Source organism: Ranitomeya imitator, chromosome 4, assembly GCF_032444005.1.
Source record: "Ranitomeya imitator isolate aRanImi1 chromosome 4, aRanImi1.pri, whole genome shotgun sequence".
In the NCBI taxonomy this organism is placed as follows: Eukaryota; Metazoa; Chordata; class Amphibia; order Anura; family Dendrobatidae; genus Ranitomeya; species Ranitomeya imitator.
This window is the reverse complement of record NC_091285.1, coordinates 178,264,512-178,291,985: the sequence shown is the minus strand read 5'-3', so window position 1 is coordinate 178,291,985 and position 27,474 is coordinate 178,264,512.

Genomic DNA, 27,474 nt, shown 5'->3' with positions numbered 1-27,474 from the left:
TATACCTGTATGTCATCTCCCCTGTATATAGTATATACCTGCTGTGTGTCATCTCCCCTGTATATAGTATATATGTGTATGTCATCTCCTCCTATATATAGTAAATACCTGTATGTCATCTCCTTCTATATATAGTATATACCTGTATGTCATCTCCTCCTGTATATAATATATACCTGTGTGTCATCTCCCCTGTATATAGTATATATCTGTGTGTCATCTCCTCCTGTATATAGTATATACCTGTATGTCATCTTCTATATATAGCATATACCTGTATGTCATCTCCTCCTGTATATAGTATATACCTGTAGGTAATCTGCTCCTGTATATAGTATATACCTGTGTGTCATCTCCTCCTGTATATAGTATATACCTGTATGTCATCTCCTCCTGTATATATTATGTACCTGTGTCATCTCCTCCTCTATATAGTATATACCCGTGTGTCATCTCTCCTGTATATAGTATATATCTGTGTGTCATCTCCCCTGTATATACTATATACCTGTGTGATCTCCTGTATTAGACCTCATTAACACGTTATTTGCTCAGTATTTTTACCTCAGTATTTGTAAGATAAATTGGCAGCCTGATAAATCCCCAGCCAACAGGAAGCCCTCCCCCTGGCAGTATATATTAGCTCACACATACACATAATAGACAGGTCATGTGACTGACAGCTGCTGTATTTCCTATATGGTACATTTGTTGCTCTTGTAGTTTGTCTGCTTATTAATCAGATTTTTATTTTTGAAGGCTAATACCAGACTTGTGTGTGTTTTAGGGCGAGTTTCGTTTGTCAAGTTGTGCGTGTTGAGTTGTGTGTGGCGACATGCATGTAGCGACTTTTGTGAGATGAGTTTTGTGTGGCAACATGCGTGTAGCAACTTTTTGTGTGTCAAGTTGCATGTGACAGGTTAGTGCAGCAAGTTGTGTGCAGCAAGTTTTGCGCATGGCGAGTTTTGCGCGTGGTGAGTTTTATGTCTGGTGCCTTTTGAGTATGTGCAAGTTTTGTGTGAGGCAACTTTTGCATGTGTTGCAAATTTTGTGCATGTGGCAATTTTTCCGCGTGTGCAAGTTTTGCGTGTGTCGAGTTTTCCATGAGGGGAGTTTTGCACTTGTGGCGAGTTTTGCGTGAGCCTAGTTTTTGCATGTGGCGAGCTTTGCGCGTGGCGAGTTTTGAGCGGCGACTTTTGTGTTTCGACTTTTATGTGGCGAGGTTGGTGTATGTGTGGTGAAATGTGTGCTGAGGGTGGTATATGTGTTCAAGCACGTGGTAGTGTGTGGCGCATTTTGTGTGTGTGTTCATATCCCCGTGTGTGGTGAGTATCCCATGTCGGGGCCCCACCTTAGCAACTGATCGGTATATACTCTTTTGCGCCATCGCTCTCATTCTTTAAGTCCCCCTTGTTCACATCTGGCAGCTGTCAATTTGCCTCCAACACTTTTCCTTTCACTTTTCCCAATTATGTAGATAGGGGAAAAATAGTTTGGTGAATTGGAAAGCGCGAAGTTAAAATTTCACCTCACAACATAGCCTATGATGCTCTCAGGGTCCAGACGTGTGACTGTGCAAAATTTTGTGGCTGTAGCTGCGACTCCTCCAACACTTTTCCTTTCACTTTTTTCCCCATTATGTAGATAGGGGCAAAATTGTTTGGTGAATTGGAAAGCGCAGGGTTAAAATTTCACCTCACAACGTAGGCTATGACGCTCTCAGGGTCCAGACGTGTGACTGTGCAAAATTTTGTTTCTGTAGCTGCGACGCCTCCAACACTTTTCCTTTCACTTTTTTCCCCATTATGTAGATAGGGGCAAAATTGTTTGGTGAATTGGAACGCGCGGGGTTAAAATTTCGCCTCACAACATAGCCTATGACGCTCTCGGGGTCCAGACGTGTGACTGTGCAAAATTTTGTGGCTGTAGCTGCGACGGTGCAGATGCCAATCCCGGACATACACACATACACACACACACACACACACATTCAGCTTTATATAGTAGATTTTTAATTGCTTTTAATGTTTTTTTGTAGTGTTCTTTAGTGTGGTCTAGTAAAATTGTTATATTTTGTTATAATTTCTATGGTGATCCCTTCTTTTTTGCATGCCACTCTTTTCTTTTGTTCGTTGTACTATGTTTTTGTAGCATGCTTTAGGTGATCCCTGGCGGTGGTGCCTGCCTACACTTCGTTGCCTATGACTGATTATATTGGTTATGTTACGAGTAACAGTAAATTATTAAAGTGACAGTGGCCTTACGAGAACTCACATTAACGTCTGATGAAGAGTTGAAGACAGTGGTGCATTTGTGGCTTGGAGACCAGCCAAAAATCTTTTTTAGGAGGTGTGGGAATGTTATTCACTTGGTTGCGTGGTGAGGTAACACAGGAACCGTTTCCATGTCCAGGCTGGTTTACTGGTGATTAATAAACCTTGCCACAAGGAAAATAAACTGCCTTTCAGTGGAGGCAAAAGAAAGAAAATATTTCCAACAAAATCACTTTAGAGACACACAGGCTGGACAGCATCCACAATACTGGCTCAGTCTGAAGACATCACACAGAAGGTCTTTTTACCTGCACACATAGACCATGTGTCAATCAAGCAGACTCCATTTTAACATGTGAGCCACACCAAAAGGTAGGTGGTGTATGTGAGCAGCCAAACGCATCCATCTATCAGGCTACCTGTCATGATTCCAGTGCAGGTTTTTACCTGCATGCCAGGAATTAATGTTTTGATCACAGTGCAGGCTCTGACCTGCACACCTGTAGTTTATTATTGTGGCCTCTCCTTGGTTCGGGGTGAGCTTCATATAGCCCTGGGAAGCTCCAATCTCCATCAGTTATACTTTTGCTATTGGATGAGTGTGTTGACCCCTGTGTGCCTGTGCCATGTGCCTGTGTTTTAGCTTGCTTGTATGGTTCTGACTCATTTCTGTTCCTCGGTGTGGTTTTGCCTTTTGATTCTGTACTGTATATCTGCTTCTCCGGGTTTCTGACTCCTGCTACATCCTTGACTATTCTTTATTAGCCTGTTCCTTGGGTACCGCGTTACCTCTCTCGTTTACTGACCTCTGCTTGTCTTGGATTGTGTCTCCCTCTGGTGCCCCAACCTTTCCCTGGTGTCGACATACCCTCTTTCCCTTCTCCTCTACTCAGTGTCCCTGTTGTATGCTGCATTCTCTAGCAATAGGATGCTAAGCCCCGCCCCCTGTAGTTATGTGATCACAGGTCCTGTCAGCACACTCACCACCTGGTGTTCTGCTCACTCCAGCTCTGCGGTTTTGGTGTTTTCTTGCCCAGCTCTCGGGCGCTGTGAGTACAGCTGCCACAGGCCATCTGAGGCTCCGGGCTCTCACTGTCAGGGTAGCATAAACTGCTGGGAAATGCCCAACTGGCGGCTTCTCCTGATAGTTTCCCTTGATACTACCAGTAAATGTGACCAAGGTACATAAAGCAAGCCTTTTAGTACTATGTGCACTAAAGCATTACTCCAGGTTTACACCACAGAGGACAACCACCTCCATGGCACATGCCTCCCATCAAATAAGTGTCTGGTAGCCACCTAAAATACTCTGACTAAAGTTGTGGAGATTAGCACGCTATTCTCGAGAGGGCATTGGCATTTCCATGTTGCTTCCTGGCTCTATGTTCCACATGGAAGCTGAAATCCTGCAGAGCTAGAACCCAGCGGGTAACTCAAACATTTTTCTCATTTTTCTCCGTTATTCACTTGAGTGGGGCATGGTCTGATGCTAATTTGAATAGTCAACGTAACAGATAGTATCGCCATATGTCCACTGCTCTCTTTATGGCCAAGCATTCCTTTTCTACGATGGAATCATTCTTCTCACATGTCGACAGCTTCCTGCTCAGATAGAGAACTAGGTGCTCCTCATTGTGTATTCTCCTTAGTAAGGACTGACTTCTGAGGCTTCTTTCTGGAAAACAAATTCCTTCTTAAAGATCGGGGTAACCAGAACTGGCTGCTTACAAAGAGATACTTTCAGTTCTTGGAAGGCCATCACCGCCTCCACAGTCCATTTGGCAATAGCTGATTTCGTTCCCTTAAGGAGATTGGTCAGGGGTGCCGCCATCAAGGCAAAGCTTGGAAGGAACCTCCTGTAGTACCCATCATTCCCAGACAGGCTCTAACTTGCTTCCTTGAGAGTGGTCTCAGGCAGGTTTTAATTGTGTCCACCTTTTTTTTTTTGGAAGTGCATTTGAACAGCAAGGTTGATTGCTGTTGAGGGGAACTAGAAAAAAAAAAAAATCTATAAATCTTCAGCAGAGCGAGTGTGAGCGAGCTGAGTGTGTCCTGAGCGTAAGTGTGGACGGCGGTAAGTGTGACTTGTGATTCAGTGAAGAGGTATTTGGAAAGCCTTTAACAAATACCTGTGTGAATTGGTGTGAGTTGCTGAATTGGGGGTAGGTATATTCATAAGGGTTAACTTAGGGTGGGGGCTCATAGTTAAGGGTTTATAAGGGGCAGCTGTTTGGGGCTCAAGTCCTTTTTGGAAGTGCATTTGAACAGCAAGGTTGATTGCTGTTGAGGGGAACTAGAAAGAAAAAAAAAAATCTATAAATCTTCAGCAGAGCGAGTGTGAGCGAGCTGAGTGTGGCCTGAGTGTAAGTGTGGACGGCGGTAAGTGTGACTTGTGATTCAGTGACTTTGGATTCAGGGAGTTTCCAGGGGAGGAATTGCTGTCTGATTTTTATTAATACTTTGTATTTATTTATTTATTTTTTTTTAATTGAACTGTTCTGTCTGGTGCAATCCCCATTAGGAAATGTGCTCCACGATTGTTAATGCCATCCAGTGCACATCTTGCCACATGTATGCAGTCCTTGAGCAGCCGATCGAGGGTGCATACTGCTGTGCGAGATGTGAGCACGTTGTGCATTTGGAAACCCAGATTCTGACTCTAAATGTGCAGCTGGCAACACTGAGATCCATAGACAATATGGAGAGGAGTCTTCTGCTCACGGAGCAGACGCTCAATGGGACAGATGAGGGGGGTGATGGTGGGATGGAGCTGCAGGACAATGAAGTAGCAAGCTGGGTGACAGTTAGGAAGCGGGGTAGAGGGAAGAGTGCCAGGGAGGCTAGTCCTGATCTGGAACACCCCAATAAGTTTGCTAAGTTGGCAGATGAGGGGGGTGCCAGTACAGGGGTAGCACTGCTGCAGCCAGGCATGTCCTCTGAAAGCCGGAGGAGTGACTGCTCCAGTAAGGAGGGAAATAGGAGAGCAGGGCAGGCCAGACAGGTGCTGGTAGTGGGGGACTCAATTATTAGGGGAACAGATAGGGCAATCTGTCACAAAGACAGGGATCGTCGAACGGTGTGCTGCCTACCTGGCGCTCGAGTCCGACACATCGCTGATCGGGTGGACAGATTATTGGGAGGGGCTGGTGAGGACCCAGCGGTCATGGTGCACATTGGCACTAATGACAAAGTTAGAGGTAGGTGGAAGGTCCTTAAAGATGATTTCAGGGAATTAGGCTGCAAGCTGAAAGCAAGGACCTCCAACGTGGTATTTTCCGAAATACTGCCGGTACCACGTGCCACGCCAGAGAGGCAACGGGAGATTAGGGAGGTTAATAAGTGGCTCAAGAATTGGTGTAGGAAAGAGGGGTTTGGGTTCCTGCAGAACTGGGCCGACTTCTCAGTTGGCTACAGGCTCTACGCTAGGGACGGGCTGCACCTCAATGGGGAGGGTGCAGCTGTGCTGGGGGAGAGAATGGCTAGAAGGTTGGAGGAGTGTTTAAACTAGGAATTGGGGGGGAGGGTATTCATTTTATAGGAGGGGAAGATAGTGCAGACAGAGACCTGGGCACAAATAGGGAAGTTGGGGGTGGCGGTGGCATGAGGGTTGGGGTCAGAACAGTTAATAATTTAAGAAATAGAAGTACAGAGAGGAACATAAAGTGCATGTATACTAATGCCAGAAGCCTCGCCAACAAAATGGACGAATTAGAACTAATGTTGTTGGAGCATAATTATGACATGGTGGGGATATCTGAAACGTGGCTGGATGAGAGCCATGACTGGGCTGTTAACTTGCAGGGCTACAGCCTGTTCAGAAATGACCGTACAGATAAGCGAGGGGGAGGGGTGTGTCTATATGTAAAATCATCCTTAAAACCCATCCTGCGCGATAATATAGGTGAATTTAATGAAAATGTAGAATCCCTGTGGGTGGAGATAAGGGGAGGGGGAAAAAATAATAAATTACTGATAGGGGTTTGTTATAAATCTCCAAAAATAATGGAAGCAATGGAGAATATCCTCGTAAAGCAAATAGATGAAGCTGCGACTCAAGGAGAAGTCATTATTATGGGGGACTTCAACTACCCTGAAATAGATTGGGGAATAGAAACCTGCAGTTCCAGCAAAGGTAATCAGTTTTTGACAATTATGAGAGACAATTACCTTTCACAACTGGTTCAGGACCCAACAAGAAGGGGGGCACTGCTAGACCTAATATTAACCAACAGGTCAGACCGCATATCAAATATAAGGGTTGGGGGTCACTTGGGAAATAGCGATCACAAAATAATAAGTTTTCAAGTATCCTTTAAAAAGATGTGTAGTAGAGGGGTTACAAGGACACTAAACTTCAGGAGGGCAAATTTCCAACGGATGAGAGAGGATCTTGGTGCAATTAACTGGGACGATATCCTGAGACACAAAAATACACAAAGAAAATGGGAGACGTTTATTAGCATCCTGGATAGGACCTGTGCACAGTATATACCGTATGGGAATAAACATACTAGAAATAGGAGGAAACCAATATGGCTAAATAGAGCTGTAAGGGGCGCAATAAGTGACAAAAAGAAAGCATTTAGAGAATTAAAGGAAGTAGGTAGTGAGGAGACATTAAATAAATACAGAAAATTAAATAAATTCTGTAAAAAGCAAATCAAGGCAGCAAAGATTGAGACAGAGAGACTCATTGCCAGAGAAAGTAAAAATAATCCTAAAATATTCTTTACCTACATAAATAGTAAGAAACTAAAAAATGATAGTGTTGGCCCCCTTAAAAATAGTCTGGGTGAGATGGTGGATGAGGATGAGGAAAAAGCCAATATGCTAAATGACTTTTTTTCATCAGTATTTACACAAGAAAATCCCATGGCAGACAAAATGTCTAGTGATAAAAATTCCCAATTAAATGTCACCTGCTTAACCCAGCAGGAAGTGCGGCGGCGTCTAAAAATCACTAAAATTGACAAATCTCCGGGCCCGGATGGGATACACCCTCGAGTACTGCAGGAATTAAGTACAGTCATTGATAGACCATTATTTTTAATCTTTAAAGACTCCATAATAACAGGGTCTGTGCCACAGGACTGGCGTATAGCAAATGTGGTGCCAATATTCAAAAAGGGGACAAAAACTGAACTCGGAAATTATAGGCCAGTAAGCTTAACCTCTACTGTGGGTAAAATACTGGAGGGCATTCTAAGGGATGCTATACTGGAGTATCTGAAGAGGAATAACCTCATGACCCAGTATCAGCACGGGTTTACTAGGGACCGTTCATGTCAGACTAATTTGATCAGTTTCTATGAAGAGGTAAGTTCCAGATTGGACCAAGGGTACCCAGTGGATGTAGTGTATATGGACTTTTCAAAAGCTTTTGATACGGTGCCACACAAAAGGTTGATACATAAAATGAGAATAATGGGGATAGGGGAAAATATGTGCAAGTGGGTTGAGAGCTGGCTCAGGGATAGGAAACAAAGGGTGGTTATTAATGGAGCACATTCGGACTGGGTAGCGGTTAGCAGTGGGGTACCACAGGGGTCAGTATTGGGCCCTCTTCTTTTTAACATATTTATTAATGACCTTGTAGGGGGCATTCAGAGTAGAATTTCAATATTTGCAGATGACACTAAACTCTGCAGGGTAATCAATACAGAGGAGGACAATTTTATATTACAGGATGATTTATGTAAACTAGAAGCTTGGGCTGATAAATGGCAAATGAGCTTTAATGGGGATAAATGTAAGGTCATGCACTTGGGTAGAAGTAATAAGATGTATAATTATGTGCTTAATTCTAAAACTCTGGGCAAAACCGTCAATGAAAAAGACCTGGGTGTATGGGTGGATGACAAACTTAAATTCAGTGGCCAGTGTCAGGCAGCTGCTACAAAGGCAAATAAAATAATGGGATGCATTAAAAGAGGCATAGATGCTCATGAGGAGAACATAATTTTACCTCTATACAAGTCACTAGTTCGACCACACTTAGAATACTGTGCACAGTTCTGGTCTCCGGTGTTTAAGAAAGACATAGCTGAACTGGAGCGGGTGCAGAGAAGAGCGACCAAGGTTATTAGAGGACTGGGGGGTCTGCAATACCAAGATAGGTTATTACACTTGGGGCTATTTAGTTTGGAAAAACGAAGACTAAGGGGTGATCTTATTTTAATGTATAAATATATGAGGGGACAGTACAAAGACCTTTCTGATGATCTTTTTAATCATAGACCTGAAACAGGGACAAGGGGGCATCCTCTGCGGTTGGAGGAAAAAAGGTTTAAGCATAATAACAGACGCGGATTCTTTACTGTAAGAGCAGTGAGACTATGGAACTCTCTGCCGTATGATGTTGTAATGAGTGATTCATTACTTAAATTTAAGAGGGGACTGGATACCTTTCTGGAAAAGTATAATGTTACAGGGTATATACACTAGATTCCTTGATAGGGCGTTGATCCAGGGAACTAGTCTGATTGCCGTATGTGGAGTCGGGAAGGAATTTTTTTCCCCAATGTGGAGCTTACTCTTTGCACATGGGTTTTTTTTGCCTTCCTCTGGATCAACATGTTAGGTTAGGCTATGGGTTGAACTAGATGGACATATAGTCTTCCTTCAACCTTAATAACTATGTAACTATGTAACCTTAGTGATTTAGGCTTTGATCTACCCTTTACCTACTACATAGCCTAGGTGTTTGGCCTCTTCTTTCCCCTTGGCACATTTTTTTTGATTTGCAGAAAACACTGACTTCTTGAGAACATCAAATACCTCTGGACCTTTCGCAAAGGAATTCCCTAATCTGAACTGAAGATTACAATATCGTCTAGGGTACGAGGATCTGGTACTTGGCCCTCTGGAAGGTGGCCAGGGCTCCCTGCAGTCTGAAAGGCATCAGCACGTACTGGAAGCATTCTTGTGACATTGAGATTTTCCAGTATTCCTTCGTTAAATCCAAGGTAGTTATGTACCTTGCAGGACCAAGTCTCTTGACCTGCTCACCGATTCCTCGAATATGTGTCGAACTTGGAGACCTCATTCAATTTTCTATAATCGTTAAAGAACCTTCATTCGCCATAAGGTTTTGGGACCAGGACAATTGGGTTAGACTCTGAGATTCAGCATACTGTATGCTTTACTTCCTTGGAGATCAACTCTCACTTGGCCTCAGGAATTCGATAAGGCTTCAAGTTCACTCAAAACATGGGATTCCGTCAGAATCTTGTGTTCTATGACCTTTGTACACCTCAGCAAATCTGAAAACATGTCTCTGTTCTGTTGCTGCAACTCCTGACAGCTGTTTTGGGGCCTTTGACAATGTCTCCGCTATTGTGACTCCTTCAACATCTGCTTCTCACTTTACCATCAAACATGGAGTTTTGCCTCGGCTTGATAATATTGATGTGGTACACATATGGTTTTCATCTTCCTGATTGATGAACCTTGTAGTTTGCTTCATCAAACTTCTCCACCACCTCTTAGAAGCCTGGCTATTAGGCCAAAAACATACTCTCCACTGGGAATTAGTAAAAGGACTCAATCCTCAGGGTTGAACTGCTCACTGGAACACACGTCATAGTGGAACCACTGTGCCATGGAAAGGCGTGACTAGGAGAACAGCTGACTCATTGCTAGAGCCTCTGATGGTGTGGTTAGACTTGGCTCCAGATGGACACTAGATGCTTCTCCAGGACATACCTCAGACACATGGCAGCTGTCTCCCAAAGGGGTATGAAGCTGGAATGGCCAGGAATGGGTGAGCATGGCAAGAACAGGCAGTTACAGATAGGTACGGGCAGGAAGTGGTGGGTACAAGAATAGAGGACCTGACAACTAGCAAGCGTGTAAAAACTGTCAGAACACATTGCTTAGGCACCTCCCAACATTTTGAGAAGCCCTAAATAATAAGTATCTCCCAACCATTGGCTGGGGACACTTTAGGACAATGAGTGCTTTCTCTTTAAGAGACCGAGAGCATGTGCGCACCCAAGGCGCAGTTCTCAGGGGTCTGCCAGATATGCGCAGACCCTGGGAAACTGCAGAAGCAAAAGGAAGCATGGGCTGAGGGCCATGGCAATGAGTGAGTCAGTGTGCCTGCCAAAGGAGAGGAGGATGGGAATCATGCAAGGACCTCTGTTGTGGATTCTGTTTTTGGGCTCCCTCTGGTGGTTACAGATGGTACTGGGTGACTTGTGTTCTCTGCGGTCTCTGGTGTCCACCTGTTCTATCAGGATATGGGAGTTTCCTATTTAACCTGGCTTTCTTGTCATTTCCTCGCCGGCTATCAATGTAATCAGTGTGTCTTGTTACCTCTGCTTCCCGCTTCTGTATTCTTCAGGACAAGCTAAGTTTTTTATTTTCCTGTTCCACGTTTTGCTTAATTTTTGTCTTAGTCCAGCTTGCAGATATGTGATTCCTTTTTGCTGGTTGCTCTAGTGGGCTGATATTACTCCTCATGTTCCATGAGTTGGAACATGAGTTCAAGTAATTTCAGGATGGTTTTTTGTAGGGTTTTTCGCTGACCGCGCAGTTCAGTTTTGTATCCTCTGCTATCTAGCTTTAGCGGGCCTCATTTTGCTGAATCTGTTTTTCATAACTACGTATGTGCTTTCCTCTCATTTCACCGTCATTACATGTGGGGGGCTGCTATTTCTGTGGGGTGTTTCTCTGGAGGCAAGAGAGGTCTGTGTTTCTTCTAATAGGGAAAGTTAGTTCTTCGGCTGGCGCGAGACGTCTAGAATCATCGTAGGCACGTTCCCCGGCTACATCTAGTTGTGTGTTGAGGTTCAGGATCGCGGTCAGCTCAGTTTCCATCACCCTAGAGCTTGTTTTGTTTTTTGTGCTTGTCCTTTTGTGATCCCCTGCCATTGGGATCATGACAGTATAGCCGGCCAAAAAGTGGTAATCGTATTGGCTGAAGTAGGAGGAAAAGTAGTCTGAGGAAGTTTTTTTTTTTTTTTTTTTTTCCCTCAGAGTTTGCTGCATAGCCTTAATTGCAGCCTGGCTGCGTCTTACCTCCTCTTAATTCTTGAATGGCTCTGACCTCAGCTGTTTATCATGGACGTCCAGAGTTTGGCTTCCAGCCTGAATAATCTTGCTGCTAAGGTTCAAAATATTCAAGATTTTGTTGTACATGCTCCTATGTCTGAACCTAGAATTCCTATCCCAGAGTTTTTTTCTGGAGATAGATCTAGTTTTCTGAATTTTAGGAACAATTGCAAGTTGTTTCTTTCTTTGAAATCTCGCTCTTCTGGAGACCCTGCTCAGCAAGTCAAGATTGTTATATCTTTCCTGCGGGGTGACCCTCAGAATTGGGCATTTGCATTGGCACCAGGGGATCCTGCGTTGCTCAATGTGGATGCGTTTTTTCTGGCATTGGGTTTGCTCTATGAGGAACCTAACCTAAAGATTCAGGCTGAAAAAGCTTTATTGGCTCTCTCTCAGGGGCAAGATGAAGCAGAAATATATTGTCAGAAATTTCGGAAATGGTCGGTGCTTACTTAGTGGAATGAGTGCGCCCTGGCTGCAAGATTCAGAGATGGCCTTTCTGAGGCCATTAAAGATGTCATGGTGGGGTTCCCTGCGCCTACAGGTCTGAATGAGTCTATGACTATGGCTATTCAGATTGATCGGCGTTTACGGGAGCGCAAACCTGTGCACCATTTGGCGGTGTCTTCTGAACAGGCACCTGAGACAATGCAATGTGATAGAATTCAGTCCAGAAGTGAACGGCAAAACTATAGGCGGAAAAATGGGTTGTGTTTTTATTGTGGTGATTCAGCTCATGTTATATCAGCATGCTCTAAACGCACAAAAAAGGTTGATAAGTCTGTTGCCATTAGTACTTTACAGTCTAAGTTCATTCTGTCTGTGACTCTGATTTGTTCATTATCAGCCATTTCCGTCGATGCCTATGTGGATTCAGGCGCTGCCCTGAGTCTTATGGATTGGTCATTTGCCAACCGCTGTGGGTTTAGTCTGGAGCCTCTGGAAGTCCCTATTCCTTTGAAAGGAATTGACTCTACACCTTTGGCTATGAATAAACCTCAGTACTGGACACAAGTGACCATGCGTATGACTCCCGTTCATCAGGAGGTGATTCGCTTCCTGGTACTGTATAATTTACATGATGTCTTAGTGCTTGGTCTGCCATGGTTACAAACTCATAACCCAGTCTTGGACTGGAAAACGATGTCTGTGTTAAGCTGGGGATGTCAGGGGGTTCATGATGATGCACCTCCGATTTCTATCGCTTCATCTACTCCTTCTGAGGTTCCGGTATTTTTGTCTGATTATCGGGATGTTTTTGAGGAGCCTAAGCTCAATTCGCTTCCTCCTCACAGGGATTGGGATTGTGCTATAGATTTGATTCCTGGCAGTAAATTTCCTAAAGGTCGTTTGTTCAATCTGTCAGTGCCAGAGCATACTGCTATGCGGGATTATGTTAAGGAGTCCTTGGAAAAGGGACATATCCGTCCATCTTCGTCCCCTTTGGGAGCAGGTTTTTTTTTTTTGTGGCCAAAAAAGATGGTTCCTTGAGGCCTTGTATAGATTACCGTCTTTTGAATAAGATTACAGTCAAATATCAGTATCCTTTGCCATTGTTGACTGATTTGTTCGCTCGCATTAAGGGGGCTAAATGGTTCACTAAGATTGATCTTCGGGGTGCGTATAATCTTGTGCGGATAAAGCAGGGTGATGAGTGGAAAACCGCATTTAATACGCCTGAGGGCCATTTTGAGTATTTGGTGATGCCTTTTGGACTTTCTAATGCTCCTTCTGTCTTCCAGTCCTTTATGCACGATATTTTCCGTGAATATCTGGATAAATTTATGATTGTGTATTTGGATGATGTTTTGGTTTTTTCGGATGACTGGGAGTCCCATGTTCAGCAGGTCAGGAAGGTGTTTCAGGTCCTGCGGGCCAATTCTTTGTTTGTAAAAGGTTCAAAGTGTCTCTTTGGAGTCCAGAAGATTTCTTTTTTGGGGTATATTTTTTCCCCTTCTACTATTGAGATGGATCCCTTCAAGGTTCAGGCTATTTGTGACTGGACGCAGCCTACATCTCTTAAGAGTCTACAGAAGTTCTTGGGCTTTGCTAATTTTTATCGTCGTTTCATAACTAATTTTTCTAGTGTTGTTAAGCCTTTGACGGATTTGACTAAGAAGGGTGCTGATGTTGCTGATTGGTCTCCTGCGGCTGTGGAGGCCTTCAGGAACTTAAGCGCCGGTTTTCTTCTGCTCCTGTGTTGCGTCAGCCAGATGTTTCGCTTCCTTTTCAGGTTGAGGTTGATGCTTCCGAGATTGGAGCGGGGGCGGTTTTGTCACAGAGAAGCTCCGATTGCTCAGTGATGAAGCCATGTGCGTTCTTTTCTAGAAAGTTTTCGCCCACTGAGCGGAATTATGATGTTGGTAATCGGGAGCTTTTGGCTATGAAGTGGGCATTTGAGGAGTGGCGTCATTGGCTTGAGGGTGCTAGACATCGTGTGGTGGTCTTGACTGATCACAAAAATCTGATTTACCTTGAGTCTGCCAAGCGTCTGAATCCTAGACAGGCTCGTTGGTCACTGTTTTTCTCCCGTTTCGATTTTGTGGTTTCATACCTGTCAGGTTCAAAGAATGTGAAGGCGGATGCTCCTTCTAGGAGTTTTGTGCCTGACTCCCCTGGAAATTCTGAGCCCACTGGTATCCTTAGGGATGGGGTGATTTTGTCGGCTGTCTCCCCAGACTTGCGACGTGCTTTGCAGGAGTTTCAGGCGGATAAACCTGATCGTTGTCCGCCTGAAAGACTGTTTGTTCCGGATAATTGGACCAGTAGAGTCATCTCCGAGGTCCATTCTTCTGCGTTGGCAGGTCATCCTGGAATATTTGGTACTAGAGACTTGGTGGCCAGGTCTTTTTGGTGGCCTTCCTTGTCGAGGGATGTGCGTTCTTTTGTGCAGTCTTGTGAAGTTTGCGCTCGGGCTAAGCCTTGCTGTTCTCGGGCCAGTGGATTGTTGTCACCTTTGCCTATTCCGAAGAGGCCTTGGACGCACATTTCCATGGACTTTATTTCGGATCTCCCTGTCTCTCAAAAAATGTCCGTCATCTGGGTTGTGTGTGACCGCTTTTCTAAGATGGTTCATCTGGTACCCTTGCCTAAGTTGCCTTCCTCCTCTGAGTTGGTCCCTCTGTTTTTTCAGAACATGGTTCATTTGCATGGGATTCCGGAGAACATCGTTTCTGACAGGGGATCCCAGTTTGTGTCTAGATTTTGGCGGACGTTCTGTGCTAAGATGGGCATTGATTTGTCCTTTTCGTCTGCATTCCATCCTCAGACGAATGGCCAGACGGAACGAACTAATCAGACCTTGGAAACTTATTTAAGGTGTTTTGTTTCTGCTGATCAAGATGACTGGGTTACCTTTTTGCCGCTTGCCGAATTTGCCCTTAATAATCGGGCTAGTTCTGCTACCTTGGTTTCTCCTTTCTTTTGTAATTCGGGGTTTCATCCTCGTTTTTCCTCTGGTCAGGTGGAGCCTTCTGATTGTCCTGGAGTGGACATGGTGGTGGATAGGTTGCATCAGATTTGGAGTCATGTAGTGGACAATTTGAAGTTGTCCCAGGAGAGGGCTCAGCAGTTTGCTAATCGCCGTTGCCGCGTGGGTCCTCGACTTCGTGTTGGGGATCTGGTTTGGTTATCTTCTCGTCATATTCCTATGAAGGTTTTCTCTCCTAAGTTTAAACCTCGTTTTATTGGTCCGTATAGGATTTCTGAGGTTCTTAATCCTGTGTCTTTTCGTCTGACCCTTCCAGATTCTTTTTCCATACATAACGTATTCCATAGGTCATTGTTGCGGAGATACGTGGCACCTATGGTTCCATCTGTTGAGCCTCCTGCCCCGGTTTTGGTGGAGGGGGAGTTGGAGTATATTGTGGAGAAGATTTTGGATTCTCGTGTTTCAAGACGGAAACTCCAGTATCTGGTTAAATGGAAGGGTTATGCTCAGGAGGATAATTCCTGGGTTTTTGCCTCTGATGTCCATGCTCCCGATCTTGTTCGTGCCTTTCATGTGGCTCATCCTGGTCGGCCTGGGGGCTCTGGTGAGGGTTCGGTGACCCCTCCTCAAGGGGGGGGTACTGTTGTGAATTCTGTGGCAGAGTTCACTCCTGTGGTCACAAGTGGTACTTCGGCTGATTCTCTCTGGGATCTTCCTTTTGTGGAGGAAAGTGGTACTGCAGCTTCTGAGTTTCCTCCCTCAGGTGATCTGGTGAGCTCGTTAGCTTCTTCTCTACTTAACTCCACCTGATGCTTTGATCTATGCTTCCTGTCAATGTTTCAGTGTGGGACTTGTTTTTTCCCTGGATCATTCCTGTGGCCTGCTGCTCTGCAAAGCTAAGTTTTGCTTATGTTATTTTGTTGCTATTTTTCTGTCCAGCTTGCTTTATTGGTTTTTCTCGCCTGCTGGAAGCTCTGAGACGCAGAGGGACCACCTCCGTACCGTTAGTCGGTGCGGAGGGTCTTTTTGTCCCCTCTGCGTGGTTTTTTATAGGTTTTTGTGCTGACCGCAAAGTTATCTTCCCTATCCTCGTTCTGTTCAGCTAGTCGGGCCTCACTTTGCTAATTCTGTTTCATCTCTATGTTTGTGTTTTCATCTTACTCACAGTCATTATATGTGGGGGGCTGCCTTTTCCTTTGGGGAATTTCTCTGAGGCAAGGTAGGCTTATTTTTCTATCTTCAGGATTAGCTAGTTTCTCAGGCTGTGACGAGGCGCCTAGGTTCTGGTCAGGAGCGCTCCACGGCTACCTTTAGTGTGGTTTGATAGGCTTAGGGATTGCGGTCTGCAGAGTTCCCACGTCTCAGAGCTCGTTCTATTATTTTGGGTTATTGTCAGTTCACTGTATGTGCTCTGACCTCCATGTCCATTGTGATTCTGAATTGCCTTTCATAACAGTACAGGAAGCCAAAAGTGCTAATGATTCTCAATAGAGGGAAAAAAGAAGTTCTGAGACCATTTTTTTTTCTTTGCACTGTGTTTTGTCTTTTTTTTTCCCCTAGACATTTGGGTTGTTCAGGACACAGGTGTAGCAATGGACATTAAAGGTCTGGCTTCATGTGTGGATCAGCTCACTGCAAGAGTTCAAAATATTCAAGATTTTGTGGTCCAGAATTCTTTGCTTGAACCGAGAATTCCTATTCCAGATTTGTTTTTTGGAGATAGAACTAAATTTCTGAGTTTCAAAAATAATTGTAAACTATTTCTGGCTTTGAAACCTCGCTCTTCTGGTGACCCAATTCAACAGGTTAGGATCGTCATTTCTTTTTTGCGCGGCGACCCTCAGGACTGGGCGTTTTCTCTTGCGTCAGGAGATCCTGCATTGAGTAATATCGATGCGTTTTTCCTGGCGCTTGGGTTGCTGTACGATGAGCCTAATTCAGTGGATCAGGCAGAAAAAAATTTGCTGGCTCTTTGTCAGGCTCAGGATGAGATAGAGGTATATTGTCAGAAATTTAGAAAGTGGTCAGTGCTCACTCAATGGAATGAATCTGCGCTGGCAGCAATATTCAGAAAGGGTCTCTCTGAAGCCCTTAACCCCTTCCCGACCCATGACGCCACGTAGGCGTCATGAAAGTCGGTGCCAATCCGACCCATGACGCCTATGTGGCGTCATGGAAAGATCGCGTCCCTGCAGGCCGGGTGAAAGGGTTAACTCCCATTTCACCCGATCTGCAGGGACAGGGGGAGTGGTAGTTTAGCCCAGGGGGGGTGGCTTCACCCCCTCGTGGCTACGATCGCTCTGATTGGCTGTTGAAAGTGAAACTGCCAATCAGAGCGATTTGTAATATTTCACCCATTATAACGGGTGAAATATTACAATCCAGCCATGGCCGATGCTGCAATATCATCGGCCATGGCTGGAAATACTAGTGTGCCCCCACCCCACCCCACCGATCACCCCCCCAGCCCCCCGATCTGGCCGGTACACTGCTCCGGCTCCCCTCCATCCAGTGCTCCGCTCCCCCCCGTGCTCTTGTCCGCTCCCCCCGTGCTCCAATCACCCCCCCGTGCTCCAATCACCCCCCCTGCACTCTGATCCACCCCCCCGTGCTCCGTTCCACCCCCCCGTGCTCCGTTCCAGCCCCCCCGTGCTCCGTTCCACGCCTGCCGCGCTCCGATTCCCCCCCCCGTGCTCCGATCCCCCCCCCGTGGCCCCCCCCACCCCATCATACTTACCGATCCTGCCGGGGTCCCGTCCGTCTTCTCCTTGGGCGCCGCCATCTTCCAAAATGGCGGGCGCATGCGCAGTACGCCCGCCGAATCTGCCGGCCGGCAGATTCGTTCCAAAGTGCATTTTGATCACTGAGATAGATTATATCTCAGTGATCAAAATAAAAAAAATAATAAATGACCCCCCCCTTTGTCACCCCCATAGGTAGGGACAATAAAAAAATAAAGAAATTTTTTTTTTCCACTGTTAGAATAGGGTTAGGGGTAGGGTTAGGGTTAGGGGTAGGGTTAGGGGTAGGGTTAGGGGTAGGGTTAGGGATAGGGTTAGGGGTAGGGTTAGGGCTAGGGTGAGGGTTTCGGTATGTGCACACGTATTCTGGTCCTCTGCGGATTTTTCCGCTGCGGATTTGATAAATCCGCAGTGCTAAACCGCTGCGGATTTATGGCGGATTTACCGTGTTTTTTCTGCACATTTCACTGCGGTTTTACAATTGCGATTTTCTATTGGAGCAGTTGTAAAACCGCTGCGGAATCCGCACAAAGAAGTGACATGCTGCGGAATGTAAACCGCTGCGTTTCCGTGCAGTTTTTCCGCAGCATGTGTGCAGCGATTTTTGTTTCCCGTAGGTTTACATTGAACTGTAAGCTCATGGGAAACTGCTGCTTTTCCGCAGCATGTGCACATACCTTTAGAATTAGGCCATGTGCACACGGTGCGGATTTGGCTGCGGATTGGCCGCTGCGGATTCGCAGCAGTGTTCCATCAGGTGTACAGTACCATGTAAACATATGAAAAACCAAATCCGCTGTGCCCATGGTGCGGAAAATACCGTGCGGAAACGCTGCGTTGTATTTTCCGCAGCATGTCAATTCTTTGTGCGGATTCCGCGGCGTTTTACACCTGTTCCTCAATAGGAATCCGCAGGTGAAATCCGCACAAAAAACACTGGAAATCCGCGGAAAATCCGCAGGTAAAACGCAGTGCCTTTTACCCGCGGATTTTTCAAAAATGGTGCGGAAATATCTCACACGAATCCGCAACGTGGGCACATAGCCTTAGGGTTAGGGTTGGAATTTGGGTTGTGATTAGGGTTATGGCTACAGTTGGGATTAGGGTTAGGGGTGTGGGGGGGTTAGTGTTGGAGGTAGAATTGAGGGGTTACCACTGTTTAGGCACATCAGGGGTCTCCAAACGCAACATGGCGCCACCATTGATTCCAGCCAATCTCGTATTCAAAAAGTCAAATGGTGCTCCCTCACTTCCGAGCCCTGACGTGTGCCCAAACAGTGGTTTACCCCCACATATGGGGTACCAGCATACTCAGGATAAACTGCGCAACAATTACTGGGGTCCAATTTCTCCTGTTACCCTTGTGAATCTAAAAAAATGCTTGCTAAAGCAAAATTTTTCAGGAAAGAAAAATGATTTTTTATTTTCACGGCTCTGCGTTGTAAACGTCTGTGAAGCACTTGGGGGTTCAAAGTGCTCACCACATATCTAGATAAGTTCCTTGGGGGGTCTAGTTTCTAAAATGGGGTCACTTGTGGGGGGTTTCTACTGTTTAGGCACACCAGGGGCTCTGCAAACGCAATGTGACGCCCGCAGACCATTCCATCAAAGTCTGCATTTCAAAAGTCACTACTTCCCTTCTGAGCCCCGACGTGTGCCCAAACAGTGGTTTACCCCCACACATGGGGTATCAGCGTACTCAGGAGAAACTGGACAACAACTTTTGGGGTCCAATTTCTCCTGTAACCCTTGGGAAAATAAAAAATTCTGGGCTAAATAATTATTTTTGAGGAAAGAAAACGTATTTATTATTTTCACGGCTCTGCATTATAAACTTCTATGAAGCACTTGGGGGTTCAAAGTGCTCACCACACATCTAGATAAGTTCCTTTCGGGGTCTAGTTTCCAAAATGGGGTCACTTGTGGGGGGTTTCTACTGTTTAGGCACATCAGGGGCTCTGCAAACGCAACGTGACGCCCGCAGAGCATTCCATCAAAGTCTGCATTTCAAAACGTCACTACTTCACTTCCGAGCCCCGGCATGTGCCCAAACACTGATTTACCCCCACATATGGGGTATCAGCGTACTCAGGAGAAACTGGACAACAACTTTTGGGGTCAAATTTCTCCTGTTACCCTTGGGAAAATAAAAAATTGCAGGCTAAAAGATCATTTTTGAGAAAATAATTTTTTATTTTTTATTTTCATGGCTCTGCGTTATAAACTTCTGTGAAGCACTTGGGGGTTCAAAGTCCTCACTACACATCTAGATTAGTTCCTTTGGGGGTCTAGTTTCCAAAATGGAGTCATTTCTGGGGGATCTCCAATGTTTAGGCACACAGGGGCTCTCCAAACGTGACATGGTGTCCGCTAATGATTGGAGCTAATTTTCCATTTAAAAAGCCAAATGGCGTTCCATCCCTTCCGAGCCCTGCCGTGCGCCCAAACAGTGGTTTACCCCCACATATGGGGTATCAGCCTACTCAGGACAAACTGGACAACAATATTTGGGGTCCAATTTCTCCTATTATCCTTGGCAAAATAGGAAATTCCAGGCTAAAAAATCATTTTTGAGGAAAGAAAAATTATTTTTTATTTTCATGGCTCTGCATTATAAACTTCTGTGAAGCACCTGGGGGTTTAAAGTGCTCACTAGGCATCTAAATAAGTTCCTTGGGGGGTCTAGTTTCCAAAATGGGGTCTCTTGTGGGGGAGCGCCAATGCTTAGGCACACAGGAGCTATCCAAACGCGACATGGTGTCCGCTAACGATGGAAATAATTTTTCATTCAAAAAGTCAAATGGCGCTCCTTCCCTTCCGAGCCTTACCATGTGCCCAAACAGTGGTTTACCCCCACATGTGAGGTATTGGTGTACTCAGGAGAAATTGCCCAACACATTTTAGGATCCATTTTATCCTGTTGCCCATGTGAAAATGAAAAAATTGAGGCTAAAAGAATTTTTTTGTGAAAAAAAAGTACTTTTTCATTTTTACGGATCAATTTGTGAAGCACCTGGGGGCTCAAAGTGCTCACTATGCATCTAGATAAGTTCCTTGGGGCGTCTTGTTTCCAAAATGGGGTCACTTGTGGGGGAGCTCCAATGTTTAGGCACACAGGGGCTCTCCAAATGCGACATGGTGTCCGCTAACAATTGGACCTAATTTTCCATTCAAAAAGTCAAATGGCGCGCCTTCCCTTCCGAGCCTTACCATGTGCCCAAACAGTGGTTTACCCCCACATGTGAGGTATTGGTGTACTCAGGAGAAATTGCCCAACACATTTTAGGATCCATTTTATCCTGTTGCCCATGTGAAAATGAAAAAATTGAGGCTAAAAGAATTTTTTTGTGAAAAAAAAGTACTTTTTCATTTTTACGGATCAATTTGTGAAGCACCTGGGGGTTCAAAGTGCTCACTATGCATCTAGATAAGTTCCTTGGGGCGTCTTGTTTCCAAAATGGGGTCACTTGTGGGGGAGCTCCAATGTTTAGGCACACAGGGGCTCTCCAAATGCGACATGGTGTCCGCTAACAATTGGACCTAATTTTCCATTCAAAAAGTCAAATGGCGCGCCTTCCCTTCCGAGCCTTACCATGTGCCCAAACAGTGGTTTACCCCCACATGTGAGGTATTGGTGTACTCAGGAGAAATTGCCCAACACATTTTAGGATCCATTTTATCCTGTTGCCCATGTGAAAATGAAAAAATTGAGGCTAAAAGAATTTTTTTGTGAAAAAAAGTACTTTTTCATTTTTACAGATCAATTTGTGAAGCACCTGAGGGTTTAAAGTGCTCACTAGGCATCTAAATAAGTTCCTTGGGGGGTCTAGTTTCCAAAATGGGGTCTCTTGTGGGGGAGCGCCAATGTTTAGGCACACAGGAGCTATCCAAACGCGACATGGTGTCCGCTAACGATGGAAATAATTTTTCATTCAAAAAGTCAAATGGCGCTCCTTCCCTTCCGAGCCTTACCATGTGCCCAAACAGTGGTTTACCCCCACATGTGAGGTATTGGTGTACTCAGGAGAAATTGCCCAACACATTTTAGAATCCATTTTATCCTGTTGCCCATGTGAAAATGAAAAAATTGAGGCTAAAAGAATTTTTTTGTGAAAAAAAAGTACTTTTTCATTTTTACGGATCAATTTGTGAAGCACCTGGGGGTTCAAAGTGCTCACTATGCATCTAGATAAGTTCCTTGGGGCGTCTTGTTTCCAAAATGGGGTCACTTGTGGGGGAGCTCCAATTTTTAGGCACACGGGGGCTCTCCAAACGTGACATGGTGTCCGCTAAAGAGTGGAGCCAATTTTTGATTCAAAAAGTCAAATGGCGCTCCTTCCCTTCCAAGCCCTGCCGTGTGCCCAAACAGTGGTTTACCCCCACATATGAGGTATCAGCGTACTCAGGACAAATTGGACAACAACTTTCGTGGTTCAGTTTCTCCTTTTACCATTGGGAAAATAAAAAAATTGTTGCTAAAAGATAATTTTTGTGACTAAAAAGTTAAATGTTCATTTTTTCCTTCCATGTTGCTTCTGCTGCTGTGAAGCACCTGAAGGGTTAATAAACTTCTTGAATGTGGTTTTGAGTACCTTGAGGGGTGCAGTTTTTAGAATGGTGTCACTTTTGGGTATTTTCAGCCATATTGACCCCTCAAACTGACTTCAAATGTGAGGTGGTCCCTAAAAAAAATGGTTTTGTAAATTTCGTTGTAAAAATGAGAAATCGATGGTCAAATTTTAACCCTTATAACTTCCTAACAAAAAAAAATTTTGTTTCCAAAATTGTGCTGATGTAAAGTAAACATGTGGGAAATGTTATTTATTAACTATTTTGTGTCACATATCTCTCTGGTTTAACAGAATAAAAATTCAAAATGTGAAAATTGCGAAATTTTCAAAATTTTTGCCAAATTTCCGTTTTTATCACAAATAAACGCATAATTTATTGACCTAAATTTACCACTAACATGAAGCCCAATATGTCACGAAAAAACAATCTCAGAACCGCTAGGATCCGTTGAAGCGTTCCTGAGTTATTACCTCATAAAGGGACACTGGTCAGAATTGCAAAAAACGGCAAGGTCTTTAAGGTCAAAATAGGCTGGGTCATGAAGGGGTTAAGGATGTCATGGTAAGATTTCCTATGCCTGCTGGTTTGAATGAGTCTATGTCTTTGGCCATTCAGATCGGTCGACGCTTGCGTGAGCGTAAACCTGTGCACCATTTGGCGGTATTACCTGAGCTTAAACCTGAGCCTATGCAGTGTGATAGGACCTTGACCAGAGTTGAACGGCAAGAACATAGACGTCTGAATGGTCTGTGTTTCTACTGTGGTGATTCCACTCATGCTATCTCTGATTGTCCTAAGCGCACTAAGCGGTTCGCGAGGTCTGCCACCATTGGTACTGTACAGTCAAAATTTCTTCTGTCCGTTACCTTGATCTGCTCTTTGTCATCATATTCTGTCATGGCATTTGTGGATTCAGGCGCTGCCCTGAATTTGATGGACTTGGAATATGCTAAGCGTTGTGGGTTTTTCTTGGAGCCCTTGCAGTGTCCTATTCCATTGAGAGGAATTGATGCTACGCCTTTGGCCAAGAATAAGCCTCAATACTGGACCCAGCTGACCATGTGCATGGCTCCTGCACAGCAGGAGGTTATTCGCTTTCTGGTGTTGCATAATCTGCATGATGTGGTCGTGTTGGGGTTGCCATGGCTACAAGCCCATAATCCAGTATTAGATTGGAAATCCATGTCGGTGTCCAGCTGGGGTTGTCAGGGGGTACATGGTGATGTTCCATTTCTGTCAATTTCGTCATCCACTCCTTCTGAGGTCCCAGAGTTCTTGTCTGATTACCGGGATGTATTTGATGAGCCCAAGTCCAATACCCTACCTCCGCATAGAGATTGTGATTGTGCTATCAATTTGATTCCTGGTAGTAAATTCCCAAAAGGTCGATTGTTTAATTTGTCCATGCCTGAGCACACCGCTATGCGCAGTTATGTGAAGGAATCCCTGGAGAAGGGGCATATTCGCCCGTCATCGTCGCCATTAGGAGCAGGGTTCTTTTTTGTAGCCAAGAAGGATGGTTCGCTGAGACCTTGTATAGATTACCGCCTTCTTAATAAGATCACGGTTAAATTTCAGTACCCCTTGCCATTGTTATCTGATCTGTTTGCTCGGATTAAGGGGGCTAGTTGGTTCACAAAGATAGATCTTCGTGGTGCGTATAATCTGGTGCGAATTAAGCAAGGTGATGAATGGAAAACTGCATTTAATACGCCCGAGGGTCATTTTGAGTATCTCGTGATGCCGTTCGGACTTGCCAATGCTCCATCAGTGTTTCAGTCCTTTATGCATGACATCTTCCGAGAGTACCTGGATAAATTCCTGATTGTGTACTTGGATGACATTTTGATCTTCTCGGATGATTGGGAGTCTCATGTGAAGCAGGTCAGAACGGTTTTTCAGGTCCTGCGTGCTAATTCTTTGTTTGTGAAGGTATCAAAGTGTCTCTTTGGTGTGCAGAAGGTTTCATTTTTGGGGTTCATCTTTTCCCCTTCTACTATCGAGATGGATCCTGTTAAGGTCCAAGCCATCCATGATTGGACTCAGCCGACATCTCTGAAAAGTCTGCAAAAGTTCCTGGGCTTTGCTAATTTTTATCGTCGCTTCATCTGCAATTTTTCTAGTATTGCTAAACTATTGACCGATTTGACCAAGAAGGGTGCTGATGTGGTCAATTGGTCTTCTGCTGCTGTGGAAGCTTTTCAAGAGTTGAAGCGTCGTTTTTCTTCTGCCCCTGTGTTGTGTCAACCAGCAGGGGCTGTTTTGTCGCAGAGAGGTTCTGGTTGCTCGGTGATGAAACCATGCGCTTTCTTTTCCAGGAAGTTTTCGCCTGCTGAGCGTAATTATGATGTGGGCAACCGAGAGTTGCTGGCCATGAAGTGGGCATTCGAGGAGTGGCGTCATTGGCTTGAAGGAGCTAAGCATCGCGTGGTGGTATTGACTGATCATAAGAACTTGACTTATCTCGAGTCTGCCAAGCGCTTGAATCCTAGACAAGCTCGTTGGTCGTTGTTTTTTGCCCGTTTTGACTTTGTGATTTCGTACCTTCCGGGCTCTAAAAATGTGAAGGCGGATGCTCTGTCTAGGAGTTTTGTACCCGACTCTCCGGGTTTATCTGAGCCGGCGGGTATCCTCAAGGGAGGAGTAATTGTGTCTGCCATCTCCCCTGATTTGCGGCGGGTGCTGCAAAAATTTCAGGCTAATAAACCTGATCGTTGCCCAGCGGAGAAACTGTTTGTCCCTGATAGGTGGACGAATAGAGTTATCTCTGAACTTCATTGTTCGGTGTTGTCTGGTCATCCTGGAATCTTTGGTACCAGAGAGTTAGTGGCTAGATCCTTTTGGTGGCCCTCTCTGTCGCGGGATGTGCATGCTTTTGTGCAGTCCTGTGGGATTTGTGCTCGGGCTAAGCCCTGCTGTTCTCGTGCCAGTGGGTTGCTTTTGCCCTTGCCGGTCCCGAAGAGGCCTTGGACACATATCTCTATGGATTTTATTTCTGACCTTCCCGTTTCTCAAAAGATGTCAGTCATTTGGGTGGTCTGTGATCGCTTTTCTAAGATGGTCCATCTGGTACCCTTGTCTAAATTGCCTTCCTCCTCTGATTTGGTGCCTTTGTTCTTCCAGCATGTGGTTCGTTTGCATGGCATTCCAGAGAATATCGTTTCTGACAGAGGTTCCCAGTTTGTTTCGAGGTTTTGGCGAGCCTTTTGTGGTAGGATGGGCATTGACTTGTCTTTTTCCTCGGCTTTCCATCCTCAGACTAATGGCCAGACCGAGCGAACCAATCAGACCTTGGAAACATATCTGAGGTGCTTTGTTTCTGCTGATCAGGATGACTGGGTGTCCTTTTTGCCTTTGGCTGAGTTCGCCCTTAATAATCGGGCCAGCTCGGCTACCTTGGTTTCACCGTTTTTCTGCAATTCTGGGTTCCATCCTCGTTTCTCTTCTGGACAGGTTGAGTCTTCGGAATGTCATGGTGTGGATACTGTGGTGGACAGGTTGCAGCAGATTTGGACTCAGGTACTGGACAATTTGACCTTGTCCCAGGAGAAGGCTCAACTTTTCGCTAATCGCAGACGCCGTGTGGGTCCCCGACTTCGTGTTGGGGATCTGGTTTGGTTATCTTCTCGTCATATTCCTATGAAGGTTTTCTCTCCTAAGTTTAAACCTCGTTTTATTGGTCCGTATAGGATTTCTGAGGTTCTTAATCCTGAGTCTTTTCGTCTGACCCTTCCAGATTCTTTTTCCATACATAACGTATTCCATAGGTCATTGTTGCGGAGATACGTGGCACCTATGGTTCCATCTGTTGAGCCTCCTGCCCCGGTTTTGGTGGAGGGGGAGTTGGAGTATATTGTGGAGAAGATTTTGGATTCTCGTGTTTCAAGACGGAAACTCCAGTATCTGGTTAAATGGAAGGGTTATGCTCAGGAGGATAATTCCTGGGTTTTTGCCTCTGATGTCCATGCTCCCGATCTTGTTCGTGCCTTTCATGTGGCTCATCCTGGTCGGCCTGGGGGCTCTGGTGAGGGTTCGGTGACCCCTCCTCAAGGGGGGGGGGTACTGTTGTGAATTCTGTGGCAGAGTTCACTCCTGTGGTCACAAGTGGTACTTCGGCTGATTCTCTCTGGGATCTTCCGTTTGTGGAGGAAAGTGGTACTGCAGCTTCTGAGTTTCCTCCCTCAGGTGATCTGGTGAGCTCGTTAGCTTCTTCTCTACTTAACTCCACCTGATGCTTTGATCTATGCTTCCTGTCAATGTTTCAGTGTGGGACTTGTTTTTTCCCTGGATCATTCCTGTGGCCTGCTGCTCTGCAAAGCTAAGTTTTGCTTATGTTATTTTGTTGCTATTTTTCTGTCCAGCTTGCTTTATTGGTTTTTCTCGCCTGCTGGAAGCTCTGAGACGCAGAGGGACCACCTCCGTACCGTTAGTCGGTGCGGAGGGTCTTTTTGTCCCCTCTGCGTGGTTTTTTATAGGTTTTTGTGCTGACCGCAAAGTTATCTTCCCTATCCTCGTTCTGTTCAGCTAGTCGGGCCTCACTTTGCTAATTCTGTTTCATCTCTATGTTTGTGTTTTCATCTTACTCACAGTCATTATATGTGGGGGGCTGCCTTTTCCTTTGGGGAATTTCTCTGAGGCAAGGTAGGCTTATTTTTCTATCTTCAGGATTAGCTAGTTTCTCAGGCTGTGACGAGGCGCCTAGGTTCTGGTCAGGAGCGCTCCACGGCTACCTTTAGTGTGGTTTGATAGGCTTAGGGATTGCGGTCTGCAGAGTTCCCACGTCTCAGAGCTCGTTCTATTATTTTGGGTTATTGTCAGTTCACTGTATGTGCTCTGACCTCCATGTCCATTGTGATTCTGAATTGCCTTTCATAACAATAAACTCCCTTTCATCCATGATTTCTTCCATTTTAATTCTCTTAACCTCCTGGCTCTAACTGAAACCTGGATCCAGCAGTCAGACACCACCGCTGCTGCTGCTCTTTCATATGGTGGACTACACTTTTCTCATACCCCAAGATTGGACAACAGAGCAGGTGGAGGTGTTGGTCTGCTCCTATCAACCAAATGTACCTTCCAAGTTATCCCCCAAATACCCTCACTTGTCTTCCGATCTATTGAGGTCCATGCTGTCAGACTCTACATCCCCTTCTCCATGTGAGTGGTGGTGGTGGTGTGTCATCCTCCCGGCCCCTCTCATCAGTTCCTGGATCACTTTGCCACTTGGCTTCCACACTTTCTATCCTGTGACATCCCCACCCTCATCATGGGTGATTTCAACATCCCCATTGCTTTTCCCCTCTCCCCATCTGCTTCTCACCTTTTATCTCTTACCTCCTCTTTCGGCCTCTCGCAGCATACTAACTCTCCAACGCATGAAGACGGACACTCCCTAGACTTGGTC